This window comes from Staurois parvus, unplaced genomic scaffold (genome assembly GCF_062004578.1).
Source record: "Staurois parvus isolate SC_StPar_1 unplaced genomic scaffold, SC_StPar_1.0 ptg002726l, whole genome shotgun sequence".
NCBI lineage: Eukaryota > Metazoa > Chordata > Amphibia > Anura > Ranidae > Staurois > Staurois parvus.
The window spans coordinates 104,378-126,563 of record NW_028320522.1 but is presented as its reverse complement, the minus strand read 5'-3'; the positions used below and the strand labels follow the sequence as shown (position 1 = coordinate 126,563).

The 22,186-nt window shown below is 43.1% G+C and overlaps 1 protein-coding gene across 1 annotated transcript in view; it reads left to right on the top strand.

The window, feature by feature from the left end:
- Positions 1 to 6,821: 6,821 nt before the first annotated feature.
- LOC149429383 (sodium/potassium/calcium exchanger 1-like) overlaps positions 6,822 to 22,186 on the top strand; it is a gene marked incomplete at its 3' end in the record, with an annotated part of 111,106 nt that continues 95,741 nt past the window's right edge. Inside the window, exon 1 of the mRNA XM_089666469.1 lies at positions 6,822 to 6,960. The remainder of the gene's footprint in view (positions 6,961 to 22,186) is intronic.

Below are 22,186 nucleotides of genomic sequence, written 5' to 3'. Positions count from 1 at the left end.
GTAATAATAATGCTTTCTTGCAAACCTGAAATTGGATGGGTGCAGGATAACTGTGGGATGTTCCAGCAACATTAAGTGGTAGTAACTTGAGAACTCTTATCGTCCGAGTACAGTCCTTACAGCAGCAAATGATGGGCTGAACTACACTGGGACACCATGAACATTGTCCTGTTTGATTAACACCAGGGGCAGACTGACAACTCATGGGGCCCCCGGGCAATAGGGGATCATGGGGCCCGTGTCCTTGCCCAAACTCAAAAAAGCCTATGAAAAAGGTACCAGGGGCATCTCATGGGGCCCCCTACTGACCCTGGGCCCTCGGGCAGTGCCCGAGTTTCCAAATGGTCAGTCCACCCCTGATTAACACTGACTCTAGCAGTCACTGGGATCTCTCACACTGGTCTGTACTCACTAATGTCCTTGGGGAATTGAATGCCTCCTTCCGATATCTTCCAACCAGATCCCCAAATAGAAGTCCCTCAGTCAGCTCCAGAAAAGTTCAGCAGAATAGGCCCCCCAGCTAGCATTGCTGGGAATGCAGAAGAAAGCAGCCCTGCCGACTGGGATCTCCTCCTCCCGCCCAACAGCCCCTCTGTTCCAGGCCCAGACTATTTATGATCCCTCCCAACCACCATCTGGGCACTTTCCCCCAGGGATTGGCTGGGCCTGCATAAATATTCAGCTGCTGATTTGACTCTCCCAGCTCACTATTTTCCAGAAAACTGGAAAAAGAGGTCAATCCAGCAACCAGTGAGACACAGAACAGTCCAAATTAATCGCAAGCAGCTTAAAGGATTACAATGGCGCTAATAACTAAATGTACCTAGCTGAGCACCTATCTAGGAGGGTGCTACACGTTAATGTGAACCCAGCCTACAAGGACTTCAGCAAAGGGGGAAATGGATGGGCAGGAAGCAATACAAGGGTATTCATTTTATATCCGCTTAGAGATTTTAACATGAGGTCATCACAGAGGACAAGGGGGCGCTCTTTACGTCTGGAGGAAAAGAAATTTCATCTCTTTCATGGCAAACTTATTCACTCCCACGGCTTCAATTACCACCTCTAAGCCGACGACACCCAAATTTACCTCTCTACCCCCCACCTCACCCCCTCACTCTCCGCCCGCATCGCCCACCTCCTAAACGACATATCAGACTGGATGTCGCTCCATCCGATCCAAAACCGAGCTCCTAGTCTTCCCCCCACCCCGTGCCCCCCCTCGTCCTCTCCAACACTACTAACCCCATCTCTCCCACCCCACACACCAAAGTCCTTGGTGTCACCCTGGACTCCCACCTCTCCTTCCTACCCCACAACCAACTGCTATCTAGATCTTGCAGGCTCCACCTCCGCAACATCTCCAAGATATGTACATTCCTCACCCCAGACACCACCAAACAACTCGTACACTCCCTCATCATCTCACGCCTGGACTACTGCAACTCCCTCCTCACTGGCCTACCCAAACGAACGCCATCCCCACTCCAGTCTATCCTGAACTCAGCGGCCAGATTCATCCACCTCACCAAGCGCTCCACATCTGCCTCCCCCCTCTGCCTAACCCTTCATTGGCTCCTGATTGCCCAACGCATCAAATTCAAACTGCTAACTCTGACCTACAAAGCCATTCACAACGCCGCCCCAAACTACATAACTGACCTGATACCCAAATACTACCCTACCCGTGCCCTCCACTCCTCACAGGACCTCCTACTCTCTAGCTCCCTGGTCTCCTCCTCCCACGCCCGATTGCAGGACTTCTCCAGGACTTCCCCCATCCTCTGGAACTCCCTACCCCAATCCATCAGACTGTCACCTACCCTACTCACCTTCAGGCACACCCTGAAAACCCTCCTCTTCAGGGAAGCCTACTCCAACCTCACCTAACACCCGACCTCACCTAACAACTAACCTCCTCCACTCCTCCTACCACTCCATCCCCCACAGCCATCTCCTCCTGTACCACCTTCCCCTCCCTCCTAGATTGTAAGCTGGAAAGAGCAGGGCCCTCGAACCCCTCGTGTATTGTATTGTTACTGTCTTGTCTCATGTTCTGTTCCCCTGCTACTGTACAGCGCTGAGCATACCCTTTGGCGCTATATAAATACTGTATAATAATAATAATAATCTCCAAACACGGAAAGGTTTCTTCACAGTGAGAGCTGTGAAAATGTGGAATAGACTCCCTCAAGAGTTGGTTCTGGCCAGCTCAGTGGATTGCTGTAGGAAAGTCCTGGATTCTTTCTTGGATACACAGAATATAACCGGATATAACATTTATAGGTAAAGTTGATCCAGGGAATATCTGATTGCCTCTCGGGGGATCAGGAAGGAATTTTTTCCCAGCAGATGCAAATTGGATCGTGCTTTGCTGGGTTTTATTTGCCTTCCTCTGGATCAACTGTGGGTGTAGGATTATAACTTTTTTTTGTTTTTCCTATGGTTGAACTGGATGGATTTTTGCCTTTTTTTCAGCCAGACTAACTATGTAACATATGGTGGTCTTTTTTAAATAGTAAAAGTTTATTATACAGATTGTACAGAAGGTACAGACATATAGTGGGACCATTGTTGGTTGAACAATTATCAACTGGTCATACTGGTTGCAAGTGTGGTGGATGGTCAATTTTTTGGAGAGTCCAAAGTCTCTCCAAATTGGGTTTAAGGTGTATGGCTGGGTATAAGGTGTATGGCTGGGTATAAGGTGTATGGCTGGGTATAGTCCAATGGGCCATTGGGGTAGAAGATATGAGATTGTGGTCGTATGGACATTCGTTATCCCAGGTACCAGAGATGGGGAAGAGAATACGGAGAGCGGAAAGGTGGTGTAGGAAAACGTTTCTCAAGCTGTTTTCAGTCGTGGTGCCTTTCAGAAGTATGCAAAATCTTGAGGCACCCTAGTCCAATGCCCCGTACACACTATAAGAAAATCGTCCGAAAATGTTCATACGAGGACCGATCGTCCGATAATATATAATCGGATCGTTAGTACACAGCTTTTGAGAGCCGATCACGACAATTCGTACAACAATATCCAAAGGGACAAGCACAAAAAATGTTCTCGTACAATACCAGATCGTACGATTTTCATTTCATCAGTATAGTAGTCGTCTGAAAATACAATACAAATACAACGCAATACATGACATCACTTCTTTTCTTTCATAGAATTTTCGTATCTTTAGTAACCTTTTCACTTTCAATGTGAGAATAGCAGGCGAAAAAAAAAAATGGCCGATAGTTCTTCTGATATCCTCATCGTGTGTACGGGGCATTAAGTGTAAAAAATGTTTATGTTATCAATGGGAAACCTGAGCCTGGAACAATACACACCATAGCAGGGGCGGACTGACCATTCGAGCACTCGGGCACTGCCCGAGGGCCCGGGGTCAGTAGGGGGCCCCATGGGATGCCCCTGGTACCTTTTTTATAGGCTTTTTTGAGTGTGGGCAAGGACACAGGGGCCCCATTATCTCCTATTGCCCGGGGCCCCATGAGTTGTCAGTCCGCCCCTGCACCATACACACCATTGCCCCAATGAAATGAACGTCAACTCAGAGGTCCCCCACAACATAAAAGGCTCTCTTTTCACATCAGAGGATCCCCCGTAAGGTCAGAAGTACCTCATCACATAAGAGGCCACCTCTCCACATCGAAGGACCCCCATCTTGTCAGACGTTCCTTTTCATGTCAGAGTTACCCCATCACATCAGAAGCCCCTATACATTAGAGGACCCTATACCTGAGTCCTTCTATCACATCAGAGTCCCCTCATTACATCAGAAGCCCCCCATCATGTAAAAGTTCCCCCATCACATCAAAGGCCCCGCATCACGCTAGAGTCCCATGTCACAGATACCCCATCATCATCAGAAACCCCCTTATATAAATGAGTCCCCCATCATGTCAGAGTTGCCCCTTTGCATTATAGGCCCCCTATATCTAAGTTCTTCCATCACACCAGAGCCCTCCATCATGTACCCATCCTGTAAAAGGCCCCCCATGAATTCAAAGGCTCCCCATCATACCAGAGTCCCCCTTTCTTTTCACAGTCACCCCATCATCATCAGTGACATCCAATCATATCCAAGGCCCCCCAACACACTAGAGTCCCCCTTCCATTTCACAATCACCCCATCATCATCAGAGGAATCCCGTCACATCTAAGGCCCCCCAACACACTAGAGTCCCCCTTTAATTTCACAGTCACCCCATCATCATCAGAGGCATCCTATCACATCCAAGGCCCCCCAACCAGGGGTGGACTGACCATTTGGGCACTCGGGCAGTACCCAAGGGCCCAGGGTCAGTAGGGGGCCCCATGAGATGCCCCTAGTAGCTTTCATAGGCTTTTTTGGGTGTGGTTTGAGTGTGGGTGAGGACACAGGGGCCCTATGATCCTCTACTGCCCGGGGGCCCCATGAATTGTCAGTCCGCTCCTGCCCCCAACACACTAGTGTCCCCGTTTCATTTCACAGTCACCCCATAATCATCAGAGGCATCCCATCACATCCAAGGCCCCCCAACACACTAGAGTCCCCCTTTCATTTCTCAGTCACCCCATCATCATCAGAGGCATCCTATCACATCCAAAGCCCCCCAACACACTAGAGTCCCGTTTCATTTCACAGTCACCCCATCATCATCAGAGGCATCCTATCACATCCAAGGCCCCCCAACACACTAGAGTCCCCCTTTCATTTCACAGTCACCCCATCATCATCAGAGGCATCCCATCACATCCAAGGCCCCCCAACACACTAGAGCCCCCCTTTCATTTCACAGTCACCCCATCATCATCAGAGGCATCCCATCACATCCAAGGCCCCCCAACACACTAGAGCCCCCATTTCATTTCACAGTCACCCCATCATCATCAGAGGCATCCCGTCATATCAGAAGCCACCTTATACACAAAAGTCCCCCATCAAATCAGAGTCACCCCTATACCTGAGTCCTTCCATCACAGTTCCTCCATCACATTAGAATCCCCCTGTCACCCAAAGAATCCCCCCCATCACAGAGCTCCCCAGTCACACCGAAACCCCTTCCTAAAGTCTCCCAGTCACAAAGTCTCCTCTCTACATCAGAGCCAGGGGTGGACTGACCATTTGGGCTCTCGGGCACTGCCCGAGGGCCCGGGGTCAGTAGAGGGCCCCATGAGATGCCCCTAGTAGCTTTCATAGGCTTTTTTGGATGTGGTTTGAGTGTGGGTGAGGACACAGGGGCCCCACGATCCCCTATTGCCTGGGGGCCCCATGAGTTGTCAGTCCGCCCCTGATCAGAGCTCTGCCTTTTGGCTCCAGCAATGAGGCAGAGGGCGGGAAGCGGAAGAGGTGCGGAGGTGGCAGACTTACATCTTCTCCTGAATTCTGGGGGCAGCACTATAGCAACGTTTGACACCCTGGAGCATCATTGGTTGTTATGGTGTTGGTGACTGTCCTGCCTGCTCCATGGCAACTCATGATGCTGATCCAGCGCCAACTGGGTCTCATGCTTGTGGCACCCCAGGGCAACTGGGGCGGCACAGTGGCTTAGTAGTTAGCACTTCCGCCTGGCAGTACTAGGGTCATTGATTCGAATCCCAACCACAGCACCTCCTGCCTGGAGTTTGCATGTTCTCCCTGAGCCTGCGCTGGTTTCCTCCGGGTACTCCAGTTTCCTCTCACACTCCAAAGACATGCTGGTAGGTTAATTGGATCCTGTCTAAATTGTCCCTAGTATGTGTATGTATGAATGTGAGTTAGCGACCTTAGATTGTACGCCCCTTGAGGGTTAGGGACCTTAGATTGTACCCCCCCCTTGAGGGTTAGGGACCTTAGATTGTACCCCCCTTGAGGGTTAGGGACCTTAGATTGTACACCCCTTGAGGGTTAGGGAACTTAGATTGTACCCCCCATGAGGGTTAGGGACCTTAGATTGTACCCCCCTTGAGGGTTAGGGACCTTAGATTGTACCCCCCCCCTTGAGGGTTAGGGACCTTAGATTGTACCCCCCTTGAGGGTTAGGGACCTTAGATTGTACCCCCCCCCTTGAGGGTTAGGGACCTTAGATTGTACCCCCCTTGAGGGTTAGGGACCTTAGATTGTACCCCCTTGAGGGTTAGGGACCTTAGATTGTACCCCCCTTGAGGGTTAGGGACCTTAGATTGCACCCCCCTTGAGGGTTAGGGACCTTAGATTGTACACCCCTTGAGGGTTAGGGAACTTAGATTGCACCCCCCTTGAGGGTTAGGGACCTTAGATTGTACACCCCTTGAGGGTTAGGGACCTTAGATTGTACCCCCCTTGAGGGTTAGGGACCTTAGATTGTACCCCCCTTGAGGGTTAGGGACCTTAGATTGCACCCCCCTTGAGGGTTAGGGACTGATGTGAATGGACAATATATCTGTAAAGCTGCGTAAACTGACGGCGATATATAATTACCTGAAATATATAATAAATAAATAAACTCAGACGGCACCCTAGTTGTAGAAAGGACATTAAGCAGAACTGGGGGACAGGCTTGGTTATCGGGAAGGATCACCTTGACCCTTCTGTAACGTTTGACAACGTTCTCATCTAGAACAAGACAAAATTCCCCATTTATTGTATTCCACCCTGACGGGAATCTCTCTTTTTTTTTATAGTAGAACCTGACTTCAAACTTCGCACAGCAAACATTTTCCGAAAAAGATTTGTCTCTCTTCCTCCCACATACAGCAGCTTCTCTCCCGGGAGCGAGGAAAGTCCAGTGTTGCTGTATAATCTCCTTAATGCCGCAGGTATTAGTGTGGATTGGACACTGTAGTGTGTCCTTCATACCTGACCCTCAGCAGACTTTGGTGCAGATTTACTAGTGATGGGGACACTTCTGTTGCCTTCTCCTTAGTCCACCTCTCCCGGGCCGAGCTTCATGTACCCTGCCGCCTAAAGGGCGAATGCTTCCCTCAAACAGCCTGCCTCCTCTTCTGATCAGGTAGGTTTCAGATGCTACAAGAAGGTCATGCGTGTTGGGCTTCATTGCATGTCAATCAACTTTAATGCTGATGGTAGAAAATGTGTGACCAGATGTCCTAATGATGTATTTTTCTGCCTAAGAATACAGAATACTTCGCTTAGTGAATGGGGGAACTGGGCGAACTTTAATTATCCAATCATGTTCCAGCAAAATTCCTGTCTTTTTTTTAATCAAATTATTTTTGTTGAGAACTACAAAGTTCCATTTTACAAAGAAAGACAAACGATTTACAGTCCATTCCAGGGGCGGACTGACAACTCATGGGGCCCCCGGGCAATAGGGGATCATGGGGCCCCTTTGTCCTTGCCCAAACTCAAAAAAGCCTATGAAAAAGGTACCAGGGGCATCTCATGGGGCCCCCTACTGACCCTGGGCCCTCGGGCAGTGCCCGAGTTTCCAAATGGTCAGTCCGCCCCTGCTCCATTCAAAACTTTTGTATGTAAAGTCCTCACGCACACTGGACATTTTTACAGCGGCTGTTTTCGGCTTTTGACGTTTTTTTCTACAGCCAGGATGGGTGGACTGACAACTCATGGGGCCCCTGGGCAATAGGGGATCATGGGGCCCCTGTGTCCTCACCCATACCCAAAAAAGCCTATGAAAAAAGACAATGAAAGGTAACAGGGGCATCTCATGGGGCCCCCTACTGACCCCAGGCCCTCGGGCAGTGCTCGAGTTTCCAAATGGTCAGTCCGCCCCTGACAGCAAGTAAACCCCCCAGCATGTTATCCTATGTGTCCGTACACACATACACTGGAATCAACGTTTTTTGGCTGGGATGTTTTTTGGCTGGAAAAAAACCCCAGGACTAGTGGGCTTCTAGAGGAGTTTTTTTTAGCTTTAAAAACGCTCTAATGCTGAAAAATGCAGTAAAATGCAGCAAATCTGCATTTTTGGATTTTTTTTTACCAAACAATTTATTATTATTATTGTTTTTAAATATTTTAATATTAAAATATTTTAATATGTATTTTTTTGGGTCAAAAAAATGCTAAAAATGCTAAAAACTGCAATTAATATTTTAACTATTTAACTATATTTTAACTGCAATTAATATTTTAACTATTAAATATTTTAAATATTTAAACTGCAATTAATATTTTAATTTTTCAGTCAACAAAAGCTAAAAAATGCTAAAAACTGTAATTCATATTTTATCTATTTAACTATATTTTACCTTCAATTAATATTTTAACTATTAAATATTTTAAATATTTTAACTGCAATTGATGTTTTAATATATTTTTTTTGGTCAAAAAAAGCTTAAAAATGCAATTCATATTTTAACTATTTAATATTAATATTAATATTACTATTTAACTATTTAACTGCAATTAATATTTAAATTGTTCGGTCAAAAAAAGCTAAAAAATGCTAAAAACTGCAATTCATATTTTAACTATTTAACTATATTTTAACTTCAATGAATATTTTAACTATTAAATATTTTAAAAATTTTTAACTGCAATTAATATTTTAATTATTCAGTCAAAAAAAGCTAAAAAATGCTAAAAACTGCAATTCATATTTTAACTATTTAACTATATTTTAACTGCAATTAATATTTTAACTATTAAATATTTTAAATATTTTAACTGCAATTAATGTTTTAATTTTTCGATCAAAAAAAGCTAAAAAATGCTAAAAATTGCAATTCATATTTTAACTATTTAACTACATTTTAACTTCAATTAATATTTTAACTATTAAACATTTTAAATATTTTAACTGCAATTAATATTTTAATTTTTCAGTCAAAAAAAGCTAAAACATGTTAAAAACTGCAATTCATATTTTAACTATTTAACTATATTTTAACTGCAGTTAATATTTTAACTATTAAATATTTTAAATATTTTAACTACAATTAATATTTAAATTTTTCAGTCAAAAAAAGCTAAAAAATGCTAAAAACTGCAATTCATATTTTAACTATTTAACTATATTTTACCTTCAATTAATATTTTAACTATTAAATATTTTAAATATTTTAACTGCAATTGATGTTTTATTATTTTTTTTTTGGTCAAAAAAAGCTTAAAAATGCTACAAACTGCATTTTAGCTGCAATTGATGTTTTAACTTTTTTTTTTTGGTCAAAAAAAGCTTAAAAATGCAATTCATATTTTAACTATTTAACTATTAATATTAATATTACTATTTAACTATTTAACTGCAATTAATATTTAAATTGTTTGGTCAAAAAAAGCTAAAAGATGCTAAAAACTGCAATTCATAATTTAACTATTTAACTATATTTTAACTGCAATTAATATTTTAACTATTATATATTTTAAATATTTTAACTGCAATTAATATTTTAATTTTTCGGTCAAAAAAAGCTAAAAAATGCTAAAGACTGCAATTCATAATTTAACTATTTAACTATATTTTAACTGCAATTAATATTTTAACTATTAAATATTTTAAATATTTTAACTGCAATTAATATTTTAATTTTTCGGTCAAAAAAGCTAAAAAATGCTAAAAACTGCAATTCATATTTTAACTATTTAACTATGTTTAAACTGCAATTAATATTTTAACTATTAAACATTTTAAATATTTTAACTGCAATTAATATTTTAATTTTTCGGTCAAAAAAAGCTAAAACATGTTAAAAACTGCAATTCATATTTTAACTATTTAACTATATTTTAACTGCAGTTAATATTTTAACTATTAAATATTTTAAATATTTTAACTACAATTAATATTTAAATTTTTCAGTCAAAAAAAGCTAAAAAATGCTAAAAACTGCAATTCATATTTTAACTATTTAACTATATTTTACCTTCAATTAATATTTTACCTATTAAATATTTTAAATATTTTAACTGCAATTGATGTTTTAATATTTTTTTTTTGGTCAAAAAAAGCTTAAAAATGCTACAAACTGCATTTTAACTGCAATTGATGTTTTAATTTTTTTTTTTTGGTCAAAAAAAGCTTAAAAATGCAATTCATATTTTAACTATTTAACTATTAATATTAATATTACTATTTAACTATTTAACTGCAATTAATATTTAAATTGTTTGGTCAAAAAAAGCTAAAAGATGCTAAAAACTGCAATTCATAATTTAACTATTTAACTATATTTTAACTGCAATTAATATTTTAACTATTATATATTTTAAATATTTTAACTGCAATTAATATTTTAATTTTTCGGTCAAAAAAAGCTAAAAAATGCTAAAAACTGCAATTCACATTTTAACTATTTAACTATATTTTAACTGCAATTAATATTTTAACTATTAAATATTTTAAATATTTTAACTGCAATAATATTTTAATTTTTCGGTCAAAAAAGCTAAAAAATGCTAAAAACTGCAATTCATATTTTAACTATTTAACTATGTTTAAACTGCAATTAATATTTTAACTATTAAATATTTTAAATATTTTAACTGCAATTGATGTTTTAATATTTTTTTTTTTTGGTCAAAAAAAGCTTAAAAATGCTAAAAACTGCAATTAATGTTTTAACTATTTAACTATATTTTAACTGCAATTAATATTTTAACTATTAAATATTTTAAATATTTTAACTGCAATTAATATTTTAATTATTCGGTCAAAAAAAGCTAAAAAATGCTAAACTATAATGCTAATCTATAAAGAAATGATGCGGCAACCAATCACAACGCAGTCTCCGTCGGGTATTCTACAACAAATAAATTAGAAAATGCAAAAAATGTAGATAAGTACAAATAACCACAACCGGTTCATTGCCCTGGAGCAGGGGTGGGCAACTGTGGCCCTCCAGCTGTTGTAGAACTACACATCCCATGAGGCATTGCAAAACTGACAGTTACAAGCATGACTCCCAAAGGCAGAGGTATCCTGGGACTTGTAGTTCACCAACAGCTGGAGGGCCACACCCCTGCCCTACAGTATACACTCACCGGCCTCTTTATTCGGTACACCGATTCAATTGCTTGAAATTACAAATGCTTAATCAGCCAATCACACGGCAGCAACTCAATGCATTTAGGCATCTAGACATGGTTAAGGCAGGCCATACATGGGTTGAATTCCGAATGAATTTTCTTTAGAAAATCGTAATTTCATGAGTTTTGTAATCTGATGGTGCCGCCATTGATTTCAAAATTCGACCAACCAAGCCTTGGTTTATATGTTGCTACAGAAAAGAATTTTCGTGGCCAAGAATTTTCTTTTCTTTCCAGTTCACACCTCATGCTGGTTTCTTTTTCGATGATATTTCTCGCATGATTCACCCATCATTGATTAGAAATTTCCCGATCGCTCAAATTTGATGGTCACAGAAAATTCTGTGGGCCACTAATGGTGCGAAATTCAAATGAAAATTCTTAGAAAAAATATTCGGATGAAAATTCTTTCGGAATTCGGCCCGAGTATGTCCGGCGTAAGACCACTTGCTGAAGTTCACACCGAGGATCAGATTTAAGTGACTTTGGATGTGGCGTGGTTGTTGGTGCCAGATAGGCTGGTCTGAGTATTTTAAAAACTGCTGATCCCCTGGGATTTTCATGCACAACCATCTCTAGGATTTACAGAGAATGGTCCGAAAAAGAGAAAATATCCAGTGAGTGGCAGTTGTGTGGAGGAAAATGCCTTGTTGAGGTCAAAGGAGAATGGGCAGACTGGTTGCTGCAACATTCAGATGGTAGGATAAGAATTTGGCGTAAACGACATGAAAGCATGGATCCATCCTGCCTTGTATCAATGGTTCAGGCTGGTGGTGGTGGTGTCATGGTGTGGTGGATCCATCCTGTCTTGTATCAATGGTTCAGGCTGGTGGTGGTGGCGTCATGGTGTGGGGATCCATCCTGCCTTGTATCAACGGTTTAGGCTGGTGGTGGTGGTGTCATGGTGTGGGGGATCCATCCTGTCTTGTATCAACGGTTCAGGCTGGTGGTGGTGGCGTCATGGTGTGGTGGATCCATCCTGCCTTGTATCATTGGTTCAGGCTGGTGGTGGTGGTGTCATGGTGTGGGGGATCCATCCTGCCTTGTATCATTGGTTCAGGCTGGTGGTGGTGGTGCTGTGATGGTGTGGGGGATCCATCCTGCCTTATATTAATGGTTCAGGCTGGTGGTGGTGGTGTCATGGTGTGGTGGATCCATCCTGCCTTGTATCAACGGTCCAGGCTGGTGGTGTCATGGTGTGGTGGATCCATCCTGCCTTGTATCAACGGTCCAGGCTGGTGGTGTCATGGTGTGGTGGATCCATCCTGCCTTGTATCAACGGTCCAGGCTGGTGCTGTCATGGTGTGGGGGATCCATCCTGCCTTGTATCAATGGTTCAGGCTGGTGGTGGTGGTGTCATGGGGTGGGGAATCCATCCTGCCTTGCATCAACAGTCCAGGCTGGTGGTGTCATGGTGTGGGGGATCCATCCTGCTTTGTATCAATGGTTCAGGCTGGTGGTGTCATGGTGTGGGGGATCCATCCTGCCTTGTATCAATGGTTCAGGCTGGTGGTGGTGGTGGTGTCATGGTGTGGGGGATCCATCCTGCCTTGTATCAACGGTTCTGGCTGGTGGTGTCATGGTGTGGTGGATCCATCCTGCCTTGTATCAATGGTTCAGGCTGGTGGTGTCATGGTGTGGTGGATCCATCCTGCCTTGTATCAATGGTTCAGGCTGGTGGTGGTAGTGTCATGGTGTGGGGGATCCATCCTGCCTTGTATCAATGGTTCAGGCTGGTGGTGGTGTCATGGTGTGGGGGATCCGTCCTGCCTTGTATCAATGGTTCAGGCTGGTGGTGTCATGGTGTGTGGAAGATTTTCTTGGCACTAGAAAGGTGGACCTAATAAAGTGGCCGGAGGGACCAATTACACAGTGGGATTTATTTATTAAAGGAAAAAAAATGCAATTTGCAAGTGCATTTGCTCCAAAGTTTAGTAAATGAGGCAAAACTTCACTCTTCAATGAATATCCAATCACAAGCAAGGAAAATTGAAAAAAAAATCCAAGGTCCCTAACTCACATTCATACATACACATATTAGGGGCAATTTAGACAGGAGCCAATTCACCTACCAGCATGTCTTTGGAGTGTGGGAGGAAACCGGAGTGCCCGGAGGAAACCCACGCAGGCACAGGGAGAACATGCAGACTCCAGGCAGGTGCTGTTGTGGTTGGGATTTGAACCAACAACCCTAGTGCTGCCAGGTGGGAGTCATAACCATTTAGCTGTTGTGCTACCCCTATAGCATCAATCGTTTCTATTCTTGAGGACCTTTGTTTTAAAACGTTTTGTATGAAGCTAGAGAGGTGTTTGCGGCAACAAGCAGATGTTCGCTGTCATGAAGTCGATGTCAAACGAACTTTCAAAATATAACCGTTCAAATCAGGTATTATGCACAGTCAGGGCCGGGACAAGGAGTGGGCAGGAGGGGCGGCTGCCCCGGGCACGGTGGGGATTTGGGGGTTGTGCTAGAAGGGGTGATTTGGAGGGGGGATTTGTATTAGGAGGGCGGATTTCTGTCAGAAAGAGAGATTTGGGGAGGGGGGAAGATTTGTGCTAGTAGGGATGATTGGGGGGGGGGCGTTATGTTAGGACAGGAGATTTGGGGGGGAGGAATTTATGCTGAGAAAGGGGGAATTCGGAGGTGGGGGGTGAATTTGTGCTAGTCGGGATGATTGGGGGGGGGGGGGTTATGCTAGGAGAAGAGATTGGGGGGGAATTTATGCTGAGAGAGGGGGAATTTGAGGTAAGGGGGTGGACTTGTGCTAGTCAGGATGATTTGGGGGGGTTATGCTAAGAGAGGAGATTGGGGGGGTTGATTTATGCTGAGAGAGGGAGAATTGGAGGTGGGAGGTGGATTTGTGCTAGTCCGGATGATTGGGATTGGGGGGGGGGGGTTATGCTAGGAGAGGAGATTTTGGGGGGGGGGAATTTATGCTGGGAGAGGGGGATTTGGAGGTGGGAGTGGATTTGTACTAGTTGGGATGATTGGGGGGGTTATGCTAGGAGAGGAGATGGGGGGGGGGAATTTATGCTGAGAGAGGGGGAATTTGAGGTGGGGGGTGGATTTGTGCTAGTCAGGATGATTTGGGGGGTTATGCTAGGAGAAGAGATTTGGGGGTGGGATTTATGCTGAGAGAGGGGGAATTGGAGGTGGGGGTGGATTTGTGCTAGTCCGGATGATTGGGATGGGGGGGTTATGCTAGGAGAGGAGATTTGGGGGGGGGGGCATTTATGCTGGGAGAGGGGGATTTGGAGGTGGTGGGTGGATTTGTACTAGTCGGGATGCTTGGGGGGGTTATGCTAGGAGAGGAGATTGGGGGGGGGGGAATTTATGCTCAGAGAGGGGGAATTTGAGGTGGGGAGTGGATTTGTGCTAGTCAGGATGATTTGGGGGGTTATGCTAGGAGAAGAGATTTGGGAGGGGGGATTTATGCTGAGAGAGGGGGAATTGGAGGTGGGGGGTGGATTTATGATCAGAGAGGAGATTTGAGAGGTAGAGAATTTTTGCTAGGAGGAGGGATTTGGGAAGGGATAGGATTTGAGCCGGGAGAGGGTATTTGTACTGGAAGAGGGGGAATTTTTGTTTGGGGAGAATTTTGGCTTGCAAGGGGAATTTCTGCTTCAGGGGAAAGTGTGAAGATTAATGCTCAAATATTTTTAGGGGGGAGGGGGGATTTTTGCTGACACATAATGCTCATACATTTTGGAGGTTTGGGGGGGGGGGTATGTCCTTGCCCGGGTCGGAGGAAGATATTTTCCAGACTTTCACCAGGACATGTTTATCAGCACTGCTGTACATTGTTTCTAACAGAGAAGAAGTTGTTCTGTGAGCTCCGGAGTGCCGAGAAATTGGATTGACATGGTATTAAACCTAAAAGCAAAAATCTAATATATTGCAATTTACCAATTTTTAGATGTGGCAGATTATTTTTCTTTTTTTTACTTTCTTTTTTTCTCACCTGGTGATCCTGCCAGTAAGTCTGTTATTTTGCAACTTTCTTTAACAGACCAAGCTGTCCAGCAAAAATGTCAGTTAGATGGTTGAGACAAACCTTTTATTACTGACGGGGGTACTTACATTGGTCAGCTTTTATTCATTTATGTAAAATCTTTATACATGCACACGCACGCACGCACACATGCACGCACGCACACACACACGCGTGCAGGCACACACACACGCACACACGCACACATGCACGCACACATGCACACACGCACACATGCACGCACACATGCACACACGCACACATGCATGCACACATGCACACACACACAGAACTGTTGCTGCAACTGCCTAAAAAGTGTTAGCTTGAGTTCAGCTAGTCAATTCCATTTAAGCCGGGTTCACACTGGAGCCGACATTGAAAGTTCAAAGAGAGATGTCAGTGTGACTTCAGGTGCGACTTGGAAGACATGTATGTGACTTCATGCACAGACGTCTATCTATGCAAGTTGCACCCGAATTTGCAAAAAGTAGCGCAGGAACTACTTTCAAAATCGGTGCAATTAGAACGGTTCCATTGCCGATCATAGGGGGCGACGTGTCCTGCGATTGACACTGTATGAGGCTTATTGCCAAAAACGCATCAGCTTTCCGTATATTGTACTCCTCACCTGATCTAATACAGCACAGTATTCGGAAGGACATGTTGCGGGCTCTCCATTTCACGATTTCATGATTGCTGGTGTTGGGAAGACATTGTCAACCAGAGAAAACTGGTGAGTACAAATCTGGTGCAGCTCTACATAGAAACCAATCAGCTTCCAGGTTTTATTGTTAAGTTTAACTGAACAAACTAAAGTTGGAAGCTGATTGGCTGCCGTGCGCAGCTGCACCAGATTGTGAGTGCTCCGGTTTTAGTAAATCTCCCACCCCCCCCCATATTGTGTCTCAAGTAGCTAATTTGCACTTTAAGAGGTTGAAAGGTTCTACGATGGTTTGTGTATTATGTCAAGTTTTCCATATGGAAGAAAAATATATTTTATATATATTTTAAAAATATTCTTCCCAAATATATTGACATATATTTGAAATACTACAATTTTGGCCGTATTCAATATATTCAATATATTTCAAAATATATTTCAATAAATATAAATATATATATATATACTGTATGTTGAAAAGCATTTTTTTTACATCTATCTATCTATCTATCTATCTATCTATCTATCTCTATATCTATCTCTCAATCCGTATCTATCTATCTATCTATCTATCTATTTATATCTATCTATCTCTATATCTATCTATCAATCCGTATCTATCTATATTTCTATCTATCTATCTATCTATCTATCTATCTATCTATCTATCTATCTATCTATCTATCAATCCGTATCTATCTATCTATCTATCTATCTATCTATCTATCTATCTATCTATCTATCAATCCGTATCTATCTATCTATCTATCTATCTATCTATCTATCTATCTATCTATCTATCTATATCTATCTATCTCTATATCTATCTATCAATATCTATCTATCAATATCTATCTATCTATCTATCTATCTATCAATCCGTATCTATCTATCTATCTATCTATCTATCTATCTATCAATCCGTATCTATCTATCTATCTATCTATCTATCTATCTATCTATCTATCTATCTATCTACATCTATCTATCTATCTATCTATCTATCTATCTATCTATCTATCTATCTATCTATCTATCTATCCATCTATCTATCTATCTATCTATCTATCTATCTATCTATCTATATCTATCAATCCGTATCTATCTATCTATCTATCTATCTATCTATCTATCTATCTATCTATCTTTATTGAAATATATTTTGAAATATATTGAATATGGACAAAATTGTAGTATTTCAAATATATGTCAATATATCTGGGAAAAATATTTAAAAAATATATTTTAAATATATTTTTCTTCCATGTTGGCTACTAGTAAGAGAGCTATATTTTTACCATTCCTTTTTAGAGAGATTTATACACTTTCCTGGTCTATGTGTGGAATGCAGGTAACACGATTCCAGGTACTATAGGATATGTAAGGTGTAGAGGATGGTGAATATCAGTGAGATCTAACAGTTATATCTGCAGTCAGTACTGGGACAGGTTCGTCCAGCTCCCAGGGCAAGGATGCAAAACTTGCCTTAACACTTACCCTTTATCTATCTGTTCAAGGTGTGAAAAGGTGAAATAACTCCAAATATCCTGATGACCTCTCCGAACCCCGCTGTACATAACAGGCTTGATGCCCTATGCTGCCAGTGTAGGGGAGCATACACAATAAACCACAATACACAGCCCCTGAGTGAGTGTCCATCATAATAGTTACAGTGGCAAATGCTCATTGGTAAGCCCAGCCATGTGACTGTGCTAACCAATGGGAATCGCAACAGAGGCTCCTTCTTTCAGTAAAGTGTTCAAGAAGAAAGAGTTTTTTTTGGTCAACATGGCCCCACTGACCAATAAGTGCTTGCCATTGCGAGCATTATGATGGATACTGGGCCATTTATTGTGGTGTGCGGTGCAGGATCCACTACACCAACAGCATGGGGGATTATGGCCACTATGTGCAGCAAGGCCAGGAGGGGTGGCCAGGATATTTGGCGTTAATTTTTTCATAAAATTGAAAACATACCCTTTAAAGAAGATACTTTAATATGCAATTTAAATATGTACACTATACGGCCAAAAGTATTGGGCCGCCTGCCTTTCCACACACATGAACTTTAATGGCATCCCAGTCTTAGTCTGTAGGGTTCAATATTGAGTTGGCTCACCGTTTTCTTGAGGAAGCATTGGCAAAGTCCATCTCACTGGCTTGTTTACAGATTCCACAGCATATCTTCCCTGCTAGGTCTGATCATAAATTCACTACCAGGGGCGGACTGACCATTTGGAAACTCGGGCAGTGCCCGAGGGCCCGGGGTCAGTAGGGGACCCCATGAGATGCCCCTGGTACCTTTTTCATAGGCTTTTTTGAGTTTGGGCAAGGACACAGGGGCCCCATGATCCCCTATTGCCCGGGGGCCCCATGAGTTATCAGTCTGCCCCTGTTCACTACACATGTACAAGGCCTTGTGTTCTTGGTGGGTCTAGGTCCAGTCCTCAGATTAGCCCTGTGCCAAGAGAACTGCATTATGGTAGCCCAAACATCTTAGTGAGTACGTCCATTGAACCTATCTGACGACTCAACTACCAGAACTGCTGTCTTCAGGTTACCGTCTGCTCCCAACCCAATCCGGCTGCTAAATACACTTCACGGGTATAGCTGTGCTTCTACCCTCGAAGAGTCCCAAGGGGTAATGGCACTTTTCCTCATGTAGTCAGTAACAAGACATGGCAATGACTTTTATGAACTTTACGAATATCCCTTCAGATATCTTTACAATATGTCATTCTTCTGTGCACAATACAGCTCCAAACATGTGGTTATGAAGAGTCCAGACCAGGGGCGGACTGACCATTTGGGCACTGCCCGAGGGCCCGGGGTCAGTAGGGGGCCCTATGAGATGCCCCTGGTACCTTTTTCATAGGCTTTTTTGAGTTTGGGCAAAGACACAGGGGCCCCATGATCCCCTATTGCCCGGGGGCCCCATGAGTTGTCAGTCCGCCCCAGGTCCAGACAGTATAGTGTGGCCTCCATGGAATAATCCTTCACTGGGTAGAGCTTTCCCACTAACACTATTCAGGAGGAGTGTTCACCTAGTCAAGATCTCTCTGGGTGTAGTGCAGCACTTCCCTCGTAGGAGTTGCTGAAGGTTTGGGTCCCCCTATAGTCCTGCACAGCCAGGCAACACACATTTTCCACAGTCTTGCTTTCACAGTCTGTAGATAGTCCTTGAGCTTGGTTTGTATGTTTTATTAAGGGGTGTTAAATGTGGATGGGGTAAGGGGTGTATGGGATGCCCAGTGGAACTGCAAACCGAGGACGAACTCCTTAGCAACTATGTACAAGTCTTTACACAGCAAAAACTCTTCTTGAGAGCTCTCCAGCCTCTCCTAGTGTATCACCCCAGACCCAAGATAATCCTCTTCTTATACAGCTGTCTGAGAGAATCCCTAGGCAAGGGAATCCAGTGCCTGCCACTTTAAATGAAGCAATCCCGGGTAAGAAGCTAATCAGTTTTCCCACCAGAATGTTCTTTTCCCCTTAACTGGCCAAGAGGGTGTAGGACTATTCAATCTCAGTCCTGCGAGCAGATTTAGGTAGGTGGCTGCCTTCAGGCCTTCCGTTGGGCTGGCTTCTTTCCTGGCTCTACATGTGGTCCTCGCTCTGGGGGCCAGTGAGGCTGAGCAATCCTGCTTTCCAGTGTCCTGCCTGAAGGTAAGCCCCTTCCCACTGGGCCCCCTCCCAGACCATTGCATCTCCGCTTCCTCACATCTTCCACCCGAACTCTCCCTGCCACTGAGCAGGCTCAACCACTTTGAAGGACTGTCCTGACCCCATGCCAAGCCTCCTGCTTTGGAATTGGTCAGGATCCCTTAAGAGTGCAGACCAGCCCACTGCTTCTAGAATATTCTCCAAAATTCTAGAGCAGAGAAAGGTATCAAGTAACCGATCTGCAGAGCTCCCAGCCCTGACCCAAATTTGACCCAGCTCACTGCTGCCCAGGCTGCTACTCAACCCTTCTAACTAAAAAATAATCAGTTAGCTCCCCCTAGCTAACTAGAAGGGTGCTACAGTAGCATCTTCAGGCCCTAGGCCTCATGGGGTCTCCAGCTTTGAGGTGGGGTGCTCTGACTCTACTACCTCTCCATGGTTGTTCTCCCTGAACATAAACCAGCCCTAGTAACCCAACCCAAACCTTAACACTTAAATCTGACCTTGAGATACCTAAAATGTAATTTCCATTTTTCACAAAAAGTTAAAAGGTGAACTAACTCATAGTATCCTGGCCACCTCTCCGCACCCCACTGCTCATAATGGTCATGATGCCCCAGCTGCTGCGGTACCAGTCCATACAACATGCGCTGCTAAACACAGCCCTAGAGTGAGTATCCTTCACAATGTTTACAATAGCAGCAGCTCATTGGTCAGTGCAGCCAGGTGACTATGTTGACCAGTGAAGTACATCTGAAGCTTCTTTTACCGGTATAGAGTCCCAGAAGAAAAAAACGCTTCTCATTGGTCAGCGCTGTTCTGTAGTCACGCTGACCAATCAGCGTTTGCCATTATGAGGACCACACACCCTAAAAGGCAGAAACCATGCAATAAAGGGCCATCATGTATCCCTTTACAAAGGACAATAGTCTGGTGGATATTTCCCTAAGAAAGAAAGGTAGAGAGATAAATGTCCAACTTAATATGAGTTGCCTAAAGTGGTAGTAAACCCTTCCATATACCCAGTGAAGTGACTGGTCTCAGGTAATACACAGAGATTAAACAAATCCTCCTACATAAGTTGTACCTGTTTATCTAGAGGTGTCCCCTACATGCATTCAAATTGCAGAATTTACACAGGATCTCTTGGCTCTGAAAAGCAGGGGGAGGGGAGCTGAAGATACATCACTGAGGAGAGCTCTGAGAGCTGATTGGAGGGAAGGGACACACCCCTCTTCACACAGCACACAGGAATAAAGTTGAGGCTGTCAATCTGCTGGAGGTCCCTCCTCTGTCACCATTTTTCTCTTGGTGTCAGGAAAACTTGACAGAAGTGATTTGTGCTGATAGCAGAGGAATGAGGCAGTAAACAGAGATGACACTTAGGGTTCATGTACACTGCAGGTGATAAACTCACGTTTAGGAGCTGTTCAGCGTTTTTTTCAGCAGCCCCTGAACTCTCCCTAATGTTTTCCTATGTGTCCATGTACACATCTTCGTTTAGAGTCGTTTTCAGACATTTGAGTTTATAGTTGTTTTTTTTAATGCAGAAAACTTGTGTTCAGCAGTTGATTTTATCAACGTTTCAAACGCAACACGCTTGTAAACGCGGCTAAACGTGGCAAATCGCGTTTATAAGAGTTTGCATTTGAAAATTTATTTTAACTCTTCCAGTTCCTGATGCTGTCCAGAGCCTTTTTTCATCATGAAAAATGCATGCAAAGCATTTTCAAGGTACTCAGATGGACAAAACACTGAACACAGGATGTTCCTACCAAGCTTGTCACACATTGTAATGACCATTTCACACCTCAGACCTCTCCCACCCTTGGAAACAAAAGATATGTTAATGACCATTCACACCTCAGACCTCTCCCACCCTTGGAAACAAAAGATACGTTAACAACCATTCACACCTCAAATTCCTCCTGAAGACCCCCTGCCAGGTGTCCTTAATTACTCCCTCCACCAGACACCTTTCCCACCCTTGGAAACCAAAGAAATGTTAATGAGCAACTCACACCTAAGCTAATTTCAACGCATACTGCTGTCTCTGCTTCTACTCTCTGTATTTCTCTGAAACAGTCTGAAATAGTTATTAATTTACCATTTTCAGTGCATTCTGGGCATTTGGGAGGTTCTCCTGTGCTTATCTTTAAAAAACGCTTCTAAACGCAAACGCTCATAAACGCGATATGCAAACGCGGCTAAACATACTTTTTTTAACCTACGTTTTCCAGCAGTCAGCTTCCATCGTTCAGAAGTGTCCTGTGTACATGGGGCCTAAGTGCTCTGGATTGAGACAAGCTCACACAGCAGAGGTATATGCTTTGTTCATATTTCATGTGTGAGGATTACAAGCACTTTAAGTGTAGGGGCTCAGCACATGTATGGTACTTAGGTCCTTAGCAAAATAAATGCCAGGATTCAGCAGCAGAGATGGCCAAATCTGCACGGCTACGGTCAGGAAACTGGAACAAGCCTGTGTATGCTTTAAGTGAAATTTATTTACAATGAAACAAAATCCAGCCAAACACCAACAAACAGAATACACAATAAACATAATGATACAAGTGAACCCCAACCCCAGTAGCAAAAAACCCAAACAACAACCTAACTAACAGAACCTAAGTAGCAACTAACTATAAACAATATATACATAATAGGGAACACAGAAAAGCAGGGGAAAAGTGGAGGTACAGGATGCATTTTGATGACCTGTAGCTCCCTAGTGTTGTATTCAAATATTGATCTCCTTGTGCAGCATCCTAGGCAACACTAAATGACGATGTTGGAAAATGGCTACTTATGCAGCCCAGCAAAGTCTCCAACAGTAGCCTTTAATGGTGGTTGGTATTGGCATCTAGAGAAAGAGAAAATCAGGTAAACAAAACAGGGGAAGGCTATGATTT